The sequence below is a fragment of the Hyla sarda genome, chromosome 2, assembly GCF_029499605.1.
Source record: "Hyla sarda isolate aHylSar1 chromosome 2, aHylSar1.hap1, whole genome shotgun sequence".
Lineage (NCBI taxonomy): Eukaryota > Metazoa > Chordata > Amphibia > Anura > Hylidae > Hyla > Hyla sarda.
In genome coordinates this window covers 189,640,372-189,654,551 of record NC_079190.1, presented here as the reverse complement: position 1 = coordinate 189,654,551, position 14,180 = coordinate 189,640,372, and the positions used below count along the sequence as shown (strand labels likewise).

General features: G+C 39.2%; 1 protein-coding gene across 4 annotated transcripts in view; it reads left to right on the top strand.

Annotated features, from left to right (window-relative positions):
* Positions 1–14,180, top strand: part of GAS6 (growth arrest specific 6) — a 110,861-nt gene that overhangs the window by 31,728 nt on the left and 64,953 nt on the right. The window lies entirely within an intron of this gene.

Below are 14,180 nucleotides of genomic sequence, written 5' to 3'. Positions count from 1 at the left end.
CTACAACTGTGAGCCATTTCAAAGCAGCAGATTTGTTACAAACCTGATGTATACCATGGACTCTGTAGTACTTATATTTACTGCTAAAATTGATATAAAGGTATTACTGCCCTTAGATATGTTGCCCTTTTTAAAAACCCCATATCACATTCAATGTTGAATTGAACGTAAGTAGTAGCATTGCACATTTAAATTAATGTATAATGCAGGGGTGAAATGGGTCCTCTAGAGGTAGACCTGCAGTTTGCAACTGCCCTCTACTCTAGGTAATATAGGTGGGTCCTGGAAAGACATCTATCCCTACACGTTTTATAGGTCCTATGAAATGGTTAATTTAAAGGCCTCTGTTCTATGTTTTGGCCTTTATCTTAAAATTAAGAAATCCTCAATAAAAATTTTTTGGGTCAGTCATTTCACTGGTGAAAATTCTATTCACCCACTGTATCTGGAAAGCTGGGTGACAATCTATTTAGTTTGAACATGTGTATATGCAATGGTATGGGTCCATGATTGGAAAAAATCCCATTGTTTAACTCCCTGACCTTATTGCAGACAAACCTGATTCACATGGTGTATGTGAGTTTGTGCTGGGATCTTGCATTAGATGTCATTGAGCCTTGTCCTAATGGAGATTTAGGGTGTATTCACACATACAGTATCTGTGCATATATGATCCTTCAGATTTGGAGCTGTGTTCGATCTTTTAGTTTACATTGAAATCTACAGTATAAAATATGAATAAACAAATATGCACAGTACAGTGATCCCTCAACTTACAATGGCCTCAACATACAATAGTTTCAACATACAATGATCTTTTCTGGACCATTGTAACTTGAAACCAGACTCAACATACAATGCTATGGATTCTGCGAAACGCGTCAATGACTGAAAGAAGCGACCAATCAGAATGGATAGTTCACTGGTAAAACCCCTGTATTCCTAAAGTGCATGCACTGACTGGTGTCTGGTAGTGCCCCCTACAGTACAGGAAGTTATTACATGTTCTGTACTACTTTTAACCTCTGGCAGGGTTAGCTTCTCCTTTGGGCATCAGGTGAGGGTGGCTCCATTTCCACTGCGTATTCTGTACAGGACCCTGAAGAAGCTCCTGTCCTCTACATAGACCATTGTTTCCCAAAGAGGGTGCCTCCAGCTGTTCCAAAACTACAACTCCCAGCATGCCCGGACAGCCGAAGGCTGTCCGGGCATGCTGGGATTTGTAGCTTTGCAACATCTGGAGGCACTCTGCTTGGGAAACACTGACATAGACAGTGATTTACAGCTCCCAGCAGATCTTTCTTACTTTTATATGTAAGGATTTGCTTTATCTCTATTAGTATCTACTTAGTTTTCTTTAATCCTCACTCTTTTTCCTATTTTTGAATGACCTTTTGGTGCCTTCAGAACCAATTACCAGGTTTCCATAGAGTTCTGGTCTCAACATACGATGGTTTCAACATACAATGGTCATCCTGGAACCAATTAATATTGTAACTTGAGGGACCACTGTATACTCTAAGTACTCTGTGTATACACCCGTACACATTGCACAACAAATAAAGCCAATTGGCCATGTGTCAACCCTCAACTAATATGTGCAATGGTTTGTGCCACCGGTAGCACAAATAAACCCCTTAAAACATGCCATGATGGAATTAGTAGTTTTGGCTTCTTTCTAATATACATGATTGTGTTGATCCACTTTGAGTGTTTATGTAGGTTGTAGCATGTGCACAGATCCCCTAGGAAAGCTCTGAGGAGCTGAACAGTTTACTCTGTATATGATGAGTTAGGTTTGTTTTGTTAAATGCCATCTGACAGTTCTTACTAACATTTTCACACATGACCGCCCTAGGTTTATCTTACTAGCTAGGATCTGTACTTCATCACAAATGTTATATCCTCTAGGCTGATTGGTTTGTTTTGTATCTATTTGTATATCATTTGGCTATGTTCTATACCATGGATACATTTTTTTTATCAGAAAAAGCATTGTGAGGTCTTCACGGACATAAAAAATGTATTCAAGCCTCATCCATTTAGAAAACAAAGTACAACTCTGGATTGAAAATAAAAAGGCAAACCATTGTGCTGATACAGTCAAACACATTACTGTCTATTAATACTTTGCATGTATATTTGAAGAGTAGTTCCTGTATTTTTCTATCCACAGCAAACTGATTTTAAAGTGAACTTGAGTAGAAAAAATATACAGCAGAGGTTTTTTTTTTTTTTCCTCCTCATGGCCTTATGTCACAATAATTAATCTACAAGATAAGTGTTTTATGTATATAGGTCAGAATTAGGGCTGCAACTAGTTGGCTGGTTATTGTTTTGATTAATCAACTAATTGGATAAAAATAACCATAATGGAGAAGAAGATAATTTATGAATTAGATTAGGGAGGGAGTTAATGGAGGGAATCGGACTAAAGGTCTTCTGTGGGTTTTAGGTAAGGGATGCATAGTGTGTTAAGACAGAGTTTGTGGGGTCCACTATATGCTGAGCTTTGCAGGGCCTTTCATTTTATTTAGATAAGTATTATAGTTCTTTCAAATATAATTTTATTTAAAAAATAGACAGGAGGGGCAGCATTCCCTGGTTGTCCATCCCACATGCCCCCCAGCAGCATATTTAGTGAAGAGGGGACCAGCACACATAATCTTCCACTTCCTTCATCTTCTCTGCAACTATTGTGTGTCCGGCCTTTAGCTCAGAGCCTTCCCACGGGGGACTCATGATAGCTGCAGAAAGCAGAAGATGGTGTGTGCTGGGCCCCCTCTTCACTAAACAGGCTGCAGAAGACCACAGATGCATATATACATAGTGATAATTGCTAGGTGTATGTGAACTTTAGACATTGGCTGACCCAACTAATCCACCAACTGGTTAATCGATTATGAAAATAGTTGACAACTATTTTCATAATCGATGTAACAATGAGAAATAGAAGACCAGGGCACTCACCAGGTATACTTCAATCTTCTTTATTAATATTTCAGTAGAAACATCAATGCGTGTTTCTACTGAAATATTAATGCGTGCGGACAAACAATCACAGGGATACTTTCATTAGGCGACGGGTGCCATTTCGTGCTATGCAAGTGCTTCAGCTGGCCTCTTTTTATAATTGATTCGTTGCTGATTAATCAATTAGTTGTTTCAACCACAGTCAAAATACTTGTGTACTTATGTACTTTTTTTTTTTTTTTTTTTATGAGCTGAGCTGTAAAGTGATAATTACAAACACAATAATCTGCACAAAGTTACCATTTATGCTGGTTTATTCTCGAACAATGAGCTATATATACATCATGGGAACTTCCTTACGGGTACCATCTCAAAATAGATGTTTTCTGACTTAAGACGACTCATCGGGACTATGTACTTACTAGTCACGAGAAACTTAAAGATTAGAGAAGTCATGTTTTCTTATCATTGTGTACGAATTACAATCTACTGTATATCACTCGCTGCCTGAATGTAATGCATATTATTATGCTGAATATATGTTCTTGCTATTTTTTTTTCTTCATCTTTTTATACCTTGTACTTTTTCTGTACCTTATTTGTTAAAAAATTAAAAAGTTCTTGAAAATAAACAATTATATATAACAACAAAAAAAATGGATGCATCACTTTTTATATAGACACTTATAATAGCAGATTTAAACAGTGGTCTGGCTGGCACTTAATTAAACAAAAGAAGCAAAATGAAATTGTGTGTGTGTGTGTGTGTGTGTTTTTTAAATATTTAAAGTGGAAGCACTCTTTAAAACCCCAGACGTCTTCTTAGAATAATGACTTCATGACCTTCCCCTTTCCCACACTAGCTCTTGTTTCGCAGATTTCATGGTAATAACATCTTTGTAATGTGATGTCACACACACCCCACTCTTTACATGGGCAAATTTGTTGTTGCTAAGCTCTTACAAGTCCCACACCTTTATTTATACATCATAAGCCACATAGCACGGTTCACCTATGCTACCCTGTCATTACGTTAACATATATTTACATTTGGTACGAATCCAATTAGTGACCTAGTATTTCTAAGCACTGAGGATATCATGTGGTTTTGTTAACATTTACAAACTTTCATTACTTTGCCAAATAGTTTTCAAGAGCTGGGTGAAAGTACCAAAATGCTATTGTGATTCAGCTTAGTTATTAAAACGAACTGCAAAAAAATTACCAAATATGCAAAAAAAAACAAAAAAAAAAAAACATGAGTTTATGGCTTGCTGTAAAATTTGAAAATCAAAAGAAGTTCTTGTGTGCTTATTATTTGAGGGTACTAGCTTTGTAGTTATGTGATTCAGAATTTACTGCATAATACACAAATTCTATGGAAATATTAAACGGATTAGTGTATGTTTCATTATATTTTATGTGTTAATGTTCTGGTGGTAAGTAACAAAATATGAGTGTTACTTACAGACTGAATTTCTCTTACCAATGCTCTGGATATCCTATGCACTAGAAGATATATGATGGTTGTGTACGTAAAACAAACAAAAAACAAAAACAAAAAGATCTGCACAGAAAGTCAGGATAAGCATTGTGGTTACTTGTTGCCTGTCTTTGTAAGTTGTAAAACTGCAAGAAATTGCCTGACATCAGTGATGGCTCATTCTGTGTTCATAACAGCCAGGTTGGCACAATTTGTTTGCCCTGGGTCACTGTTTCTGTAGTATTGCTTCATATTGGAAGTGATTAGTGTATTTAGTAAGACTGATGTCCAGAGAACACCTCTAGAATTAGACGACTGCTTTAAGTACTGTTATGCTAACATTGTGTAATGTTATTGTAACGCGCTGTTGTATCTCACTTTTTATTGTTCGCTTACTTAGAAAGTCATTAAGTGTTTTACTGCTGTATTTTGTGTACCTATCACATTTTCCATTATTTCACCTTAGTGGCTTGGCTCGTTTGTTTCTTGCTATTTATAGCCTATATACTGTACATCATCTTCCAACTATTTGGAGCAGGATTTTGGTGGAAAACAGCAACAGCAGCAATAACTGTGACTTTACTGATGTCTCATGGTGTGGGAATGAGTAAAGCAGTCAACAAATCCCGACGGGACAAAATTGGATTGCTTTGCCTTTTACTCACATACAGCTTCAACTAGTTAGTGCTTGAGTTTGAGTTTTTCTTACTTTATAAAATATATAAGGTCATGCTTTATTTATTTTTTTATTTTTTTAACCTAAGTCTAAATAAATATGTACAGTTTCATCATTGAGAGCTCCAGTATTAGTAAAGTGCCTTTAAGTTGGTGGGCTATGGTTAAATACACTGCTCATAAAAAATAAAGAGAAAGGGAAGAAGGCGCCTCATGTGCGGGATCAGCAGATCTTGTGAGTGGGGGGAAGGGAGGTAATCCCAAGCCGCTTACCAAAGTTGGTTGTGCGCCCACACACAACAAGGTTTAGCGTGAAGTGTACAAGTCGGTCCACTGCAGCCCTCCTTAGTAGAGTAGAAATGAGGATAAAGTGACCATAAAAGCAGGAGTTGTGTCCGGCGCAGAAGGGAACCGTCAGTAGGCAGAATAAAATCAAGGGATTTATTGAATGCAACGCGTTTCGCTGCGCATGCGCAGCAAAACGCGTTGCATTCAATAAATCCCTTGATTTTATTCTGCCTTCTGACGGTTCCCTTCTGCGCCGGACACAACTCCTGCTTTAATGGTCACTTTATCCTCGTTTCTACCATAAAAAATAAAGGGAACACTTCAACAACACAATGTAACTCCAAGTCAATCACACTTCTGTGAAATCACACTGTCCACTCAGGAACAACACTGATTGACAATCAATTTCGCATGCAAATGGAACAGACAACAGGTGGAAATTATAGGCAATTAGCAAGACACCCCCAATAAAGGAGTGGTTCTGCAGGTGGTGACCTCAGAGCACTTCTCAGTTCCCATGTTTCCTGGCTGATGTTTTGGTCATTTTTGAATGCTGGCGGTGCTTTCACTCTAATGGAAGCATGAGACGGAGTCTACAACCCACACAAGTGGCTCAGGTAGTGCATCTCATCCAGGATGGCACATCAATGCAAGCTGTGGCAAGAAGGTTTGCTGTGTCTGTCAGCGTAGTGTCCAGAGCATGAAGGCGCTACCAGGAGACAGGCCAGTACATCAGGAGACATGGAGGAAGCTGTAGGAGGGCAACAACCCAGCAGCAGGAAAGCTACCTCCGCCTTTGTGCCAGAGCCCTGCAAAATGACCTCCAGCAGCCCACAAATGTGCATGTGTCCACTCAAATGGTCAGAAACAGACTCCATGAGGGTGGTATGAGGGCCTGACATCCACAGGTCGGGGTTGTGCTTACAGCCCAACACCGTGCAGGACGTTTGGCATTTGCCAGAGAACACCAAGATTGGCAAATTCGCCACTGGTGACCTTTGCTCTTCACAGATGAAAGCAGATTCACACTGAGCACATGGGACAGACGTGACAGAGTCTGGAGACGCCGTGGAGAGCATTCTGCTGCCTTCAACATCCTCCAGCATAACCGGTTTGGCGGTGGGTCAGTAATACTGTGGGGTGGCATTTCCTCGGGGGGCCGCACAGCCCTCCATGTGCTTGTCAGAGGTATCCTGACTGCCATTAGGTACCGAGATGAGATTCTCAGACCCCTTGTGAGACCATATGCTGGTGCGGTTGGCCCTGGGTTCCTCCTAATGCAAGACAATGCTAGACCTCATGTGGCTAGAGTGTATCAGCAGTTCCTGCAAGAGGAAGGCATTGATGCTATTGGACTGACCCGCCCATTCACCAGACCTGAATCCGATTGAGCACATCTGGGACATAATGTCTCGCTCCACCTCATCAGGAGCATGCCCAGGCATTGTAGGGAGGTCATATGGGCACGGGGAGGCCACAAACACTACTGAGCCTCATTTTGACTTGTTTTAAGGAGCTTACATCAAATTTGGATCAGCCTGTAGTGTGGTTTTCCACTTGTCACAACTTTTCAGTGTGACTCCATATCCAGACCTCCATAGGTTGATAAATTTGATTTCCATTGATAATTTTTGTATGATTTTGTGGTCAGCACATTCAACTATGTAAAGACTAAAGTATTTAATATGGTTAGTTCATTCATTCAGATCTAGGATGTGTTATCTTAGTGTTCCCTTATTTTTTTGCGCAGTGTATATTTAAAGGAGAGCAAAAATTGTCATAATAAATCCCAAGTGGTTTTGATTCCCTAATCCATCCAAAATTGAGCATCATTCTATGGAGCCATTTACAGGAAAAAAAGGATTGTCATAGTACATCTGCAGATGTGTCTGTAAATGCATATGATGCAAGATGATGTATGAGGCAGGTCAATCAGGAGCTTGAAGTAGTAGTGAGAGTCGTCACTCGTCACCTTGGCGTGGTGCTTGTGGACAGGTAAGCAATAGGTAGATAGAAGGAATCCCGGCACACACAATCTTGATGCCAATCACCTGAAGTGTTTATTCATAAGCGTACATAGTGATATGGCAATTCACAGGACGTGTTTCGGCCACCTCATGGCCTTCATCAACTGATCAGTTAATGAAGGCCATGAGGTGGCCGAAAAGCGTCCTGTGAATTGCCATATCACTATGTACGCTTGTGAATAAACACTTCAGGTGATTTACATCAAGATTGTGTGTGCTGGGATTCCTTCTATCTACCAATCAGAAGCTTGTTGCTGACATGTACAGTATTTTGCCCAGATTTGATGTGCAGGATTTCAAGCTGTATTCAGTCATTCAGTTTACATTGACATCTGCTGCAGAAAATACTGTGCATCAAATCTGTGCAGAATACTGTACGTGTGAAGAGACCGTCAAAATAGATGTAAGATAAAGATGACCTAAAACATGAAGGAGCAAAGGAACAGAACGAAAGATGTTATAATTATTTCTACAAAATGCGAAATGGTCAACCAATTGATGTACTGGCATTCATAGGATATAGTAATTTTTTTTATTTAAACAGTTATTCTAACTATTTTCACAGCTATATTTCTGATACAGTGCAACCTCTTTCAACCAATCATCCGAAACTGCATTGAAAAATTGGTCCATTAGAGGGAGGTCTTATCAATAAGAGGGCCACTATGAATAATTTATGATGAAAACAAAAAATTTGGTCTGGATAAGAAAGCGGTCTTCCATTAAAGGTGTTTTTTGAAGAGGTTTCACTATATGCTGATGAGAATTTATTATGGTTAAAGGGGTACTTAGGTGGAAAATAATTATTTTTAAATCAACTGGTACCAGAAAATTATACAGTTATACAGTTTTTAAAAAACTTCTATAAAAAAAATCTTAATCCTTCCAGTTCTCATCAGATGCTGAATGCTCTAGAGGAAGATGTGGTGTTCTTTTCTGTCTGACCACAGTGCTCTCTGCTGACCCCTCTGTCCATGTCAGGAACTGTCTGGGTCAGGAGAGGTTTGCTATAGGTATTTTCTCCCACTTTGGACAGGGCCTGACATGGACAGAGGTGTCAGCAGAGAGCAATGTGGTTACACAGAAAAGAACTAGACAAATTCCTGTAGTACACAGCAGCTGATAAATACTGGGAGGATTACGATTTTTTAATAGAAGTAATTTACAAATCTGTTTAACTTTCTGGAGTCAGTTGATATGACAAAAATTGTTTTAAATGTACGTCCTGGTGCGGAGGTACTTTTCGCGCCAGGACGTACATCGCCAGGACGATCGCGCTGATGTCCCCCATTAACCCCTCCGATGCCGTAATAAATACAGATCACAGCATCTGCGGCAATGCGCGTGTTTTAAAGGGGTACTCCGGTGCTTAAACATCTTAGGGGATAAGATGCCTGATCGCGGGAGTCCCGCCACTGGGGCCCCCCGTGATCTTGCACGCGGCACCCCGTTTGTAATCAGTCCCCGGAGCATGTTTGCTCCGGGACTGATTACCGGCGACTACAGGGCGGGCGGCGTGTGACGTCACGCACCCGCCCCCGTGTGATGTCACGCTCCGCCCCTCAATGCAAGCCTAAGGGAGGGGCGTGATAGCTGTCACGCCCCCTCCTGTAGGCTTGAATTGAGGGGCGGAGTGTGACATCACACGGGGGCGGGGGTGTGATGTCACACGCCGCCCGCCCTGTAGTCGCTGGTAATCAGTCCCGGAGCACGCTCCGGGGACTGATTACAAATGGGGTGCCGCGTGCAAGATCACGGGGGTCCCCAGCGGCAGCACTCCCGCGATCAGGCATCTTATCCCCTATCCTTTGGATAGGGGATACAATGTCTAAGCACCAGAGTACCCCTTTAATGGATGATTGAATTTCCCGTGGTGCTGCCATGGGGATACGATCATCTAAAATGGCAGACGAAGGTCCCCTCACCTGCCCCCGTCTGTCTCCTGGGGGTCCTTTGCTCTGGTCTGAGATCGAGCAGGCCAGAGCAGAAGATGCATAAAAAGTGTAAATAAAAAAAAAATAAAAAAATTAAATGTGAAAAATCCCCTCCCCCAATAAAAATGTAAATCGGCCCTTTTTCTTTTACCCCCAAAAAGTGTAAATTTTTTACATTTATTTAAAAGCATATTTGCGTGCGTAAATGTCCGGACTATCCAAATTTAATGTTAATGATCCTGTATAGTGAACGGCGTAAACGTAAAAAAAATATTTATAAAAAAATAAGTGTTTAAAATTTCAAAGCAAATGTGGTATCAATAAAAAGTACAGATCACTGTGCAAAAAAATGAGCCCTCATACAGCCGCGTACACGGATTTTTTTTTTATAATGGTCAAAATAGGACGATTTTAAACATACTGATTTTGTAAAAGAAAGTGTGATATTTTTTAAAAGCAGTACAATAATAGAAACGTATGTAAAGATTGGTATTTTAATTGTATTAACCCACAGAATAAAGGAAAACTGTCTTTTTTTTACCGTAAAGTGTACAGTGTGAAAACGAAACCCTTCAAAATTTGCTAAATTGTGGTTTTCATTTACATTTCCTGACTAAAAAAATAATTTTGGGGGTTTGCCGTACATTATATGGTAAAATGAGGTTTCATTACAAAGTACAATTGGTCATTCAGGTGTCAGCAGGAAGCACTGTGGTCAGGCAGAAAGGAAATTAAAAAAGTACTGGAAGGATTAAGATTTTTTTAATAGAAGTAATTTACAAATCTGTTTTAACTTTCTGGCACCAGTTGATTTAAAAAAAAAAAAAAAGTTTTCCAGTGGAGTACCCCTTTAAGGTCAAAATGGCTTAAGAGGTTAACTTTTTTTTTTTGCATGATGTCATATTTAAATTGATCTTGCACTGTGACACTTGGCTTCAATCTTTTGAGCGTCGAAATACATTTGAACATATGACTGTGTGCTTTAGATGAAGACTCTCTAGTAGAAACATCTTGCGGTGGAACGGATGGTCTTGTCTGAATAATAAAAACATCTAATGTTATGAGTTCCATTTTATATTAGAGCAGTGATGTAGACGTATTCTTCTGGTTAAATTCCAGTAACTCTTATAGACACAACACCCTAATGTTATCAAAAGTCAACTCTTCAGGCCCAAAGCCAGATTGGAAACGCAGAGTAGTCCCCATGTGGTCTGAAGTTTTTAGTCATTTTTGTGCATGTTTGCTGTAAGATGCAGCCTAAGCTCCAGCTTATTACGTATAGAATAACATTCCCTTTGTTTCTGTCACTAACAGCACATATCTATAGCAGGACCGGCAGCAACAAAGTAAGAGACTCCTTTGTACCTTCCTTGAAAATTACTTAAGTGAATAACTACAATTTTGAGGGTAGAAACACTGTGTTTGGCCATATGCAGTAAATACTTCAGAAAAAATGTTGCGGTCATCCTTTTTGCGACCTGCTATTTAGCAATAAGGGTGTAATTGTTGACAAAATTGAGGTTATCAGCAGCATTTTAGAAGTACCTACTGCATATAGCCAACCGCGTTGAGTGTTTTTATCCTTGGCTGCAAAATCTCTGCACTGCTAGAAGGTAAATTAGAAAAGTAATTATCTTTAGCGGTTGTAGTTCTATAGGTATATTCCTTAAAAATTTCTGTGTTTCAACAGTACTTTATGTTTTTCACACACCTTTCATATTTGTTTTATTTTTAATTGCTTAGTAAAAAAGTATATTAATGAAGCTACAGTAATTCCTGTAATGGGAAAGCCCATTGATTATACTGCTGTTCGCAAGAAATATTATGCAAGTACTGTATATGCAGAACTAGAGCAGAGTTCAATAACCTCGAGTCAGAGTAAAGAAGATGGACAAAGATGATGGTTCTTGCATAGTCTCATTCTCTTTGAATTCCAGCTGTTACTTATCTTAAACCACCTTTTAACAATAGTGTTCTCCTAAAATTGTTATGGCTGTTGGGCGCATGTGTACACTATTAAATTGAGCAATTGTGTTCAGATATTTGTTAAAGGGGTTATCCACCATAAGTTGATGTTAGTACGTACCTGGCAGACAGTAATGGACATGCTTAGGAAGGATCTGCACTTGTCTTGGGGCTAAATGGCTATGCTGTGAGATTACCATAACACTGTGGATAGCTTTTTGTGAACTTGTATTTCCTGTTTTACTTTTCTTTTTTTTTTTTTTTTTTTTACTACAAATCCTACAATTCTATCTTCCTTCCTACCTCCATCCCACCAATTGAAACATAAATGAGCTGCATCCATCAAAAGACCTGTGGTTTTCAATCAGGGTGCCTACAGCTGTTGCATTAGTTGCAGATTGATCCCTCCACCCATTGAAGCAGACAGGCTCCCTGACATCTGCTGACTAGTGAGTCAGGTCTCGGACGCATTGCAAGCCGGGAAAAATCCGAGACAACAGTCATTTTGTATACTGTTAAAAATAAATATTGGGGTGAAAATCACAGAAGAATTGTGAGAAAACCGTCACGCACAGGTACACACACTATATAATGAACTACAATTACTTTACAGCCCCTGTAGCATAGTCACGTAAAAATATTTCCTGGAATATTCCTTTTAAAGCAAGCAATACGGCACAATAAGAAAAATTGCAGGGGAATTATTTCTATTCAGTAAATGATGTTGTTGTTTTTTTTCATGCCTAAACAGTGCTTAGGATTGTTTTACATTACTCACCTTGTATAACTTATTGATTTGTACAATATTTTCAGAGACACTCTATTGATCTGTTTTAGAGTCTAATGCTGAGTAATGCAGTATATACAGTAGCAGGATTTAGCTCTGAATCCCATGCTATGAAAATACAACTTTATGCTGGATAATATCCAGGTAGTTGGGCACAGACTGAAGGTGTTTGGTATATATGACTGGCCATTTTGGATGGCTTCTCTACATGATGTTACATGCTCTGGACACTCACTGGACCCATGAGAAATTGACTTTCAGTTCAGTTTTCAAAGAACAGATGTTTTCTCTGCTGTCCAGCAGCTTTTAATAATATTCTCCAGGGTTGGCAAATTAGAGAGAAGGAACGCGGAGATCTGTGCTGTCAGTGGGGATTGCTGCTGTGCTAGCTTCTGCTTCCACTTCTTATTCATTTGTATCCTTTGTATAACGAATGAGACAAAAGGCAGCTTATATGTGCGTTGGGGGAAGAAGACTGTAGCCATACAGAGTTTCTTCACAGCCATCTTTTAGGACAGTTCCTGCATACAATCCCTTTGTAATGTGTTCCTACGTGAAATTTAAGATGACATTGCCATGCAGACAATTGCAGCATTACAAAGTTCTGTATAATAATTTGCGACTGATTTATTCCTGTTTGAGCCAATCCTGCATAAGAAAATGGAAATTGTACCACAAAGCATTCAGAAATAAATGCGAACATTATTTATGTAGATGACTAAAAATGGTCATTGAATTGTTACGACAAAGTTCATGAGGCTGGAAAATGAAGAAAACCCAAATGGAAAGTGTTTGTTTATAGTTTTACACAAACATTTTAGTGCAGAACATTTACTGAAAGTCATTCACATGTCTGCTGAAGAAAGCCCATCATACATCATAATGTTTAGGGGGCAAGGTGCTGCAGATAGCTCAATGCATGGTTTTTGTTGTAGACTCTTCTAAATTGATTTAGATTTATTACGAAGTCAGAGATTATTTGCTGCAGTGAAAAGAAACTGTTTTCTGTAAATGTTATCACGTGTTGTGATGTCAAATTTGTATCTTAAAACACTTTGTAGAGACATCCTCATAAGTTGGACATTGTCAACAAATAATTAAATGTCAGTAAACTCATAAAATATGTTTTGAAGCACTTTCTTCAATCTAGATTTCTATCAAGAGTAAACTTTGGTAGGTAGGGTAAAGCTTTATCTGATTTGTTGCTGCTCTTGTCTGAGGACATTTCCTAGATCTCTATATTTGACCTACTATAAAACTAGGTATTATGAAGCATGTGAAGCTTTTACAAAGCATATTCTGATGTCAGGTAAAAAAAGATGCAGCAGCATATGCAGCAGCAACAGCATAAAATTCCATTTGTTTTGTCCGTGGTTCTCTTCCTATTTCATCACTGCACTTCCTGGTTGAGCAGTTGCTCAGTACAACAATTCTCAGAATGCATTGCTTTCTCTCAGCTCTTCATCACAGTCCTCCCACCCTGCCTATTCCCCTCCCACAGCACTCCTGCCAGTTCCCCACCCAGAGCTGCTGTAAAACATTTTAGTACAGTCTGTTCTTCTGCTTGTGTACTTATTCAGCACAAGGCAGCATGCTGTAAACACACCTTATTCTTTCCCAAATGTCCCAATGAAGATACATATATGTATATGTGCTGCTGCTGACACAACACACTGAAAATGAGAGGACTACACAACTTCCTGTCAGACATAAATCAAGCAAAAACATGTCAGTACAATTAGTGCTAACACTATATTAGTAAGTTATATATCTTTAGGTTATAGCTTTATTTTACAACATTTTATGATATCTGAATACCCATCTAGGAAGAGTTTCTAGTTATCGGTTTTAAATGTTTAAGTATATGGTGGTTTTTAGATCTGGGGACAGATAGTTATCTGCTGCATTTTTAAGGACTTTATAACTGCAAAGTGGGTGGGGTTTACTGCAAAGGGGGTGTGGTCGCTCCCCTATATGCCAATTACACAATTTTATGATTGCCAGTAGATGGAAAATGTATTGAAAACTAGAGCTGGCATAGATTTCCG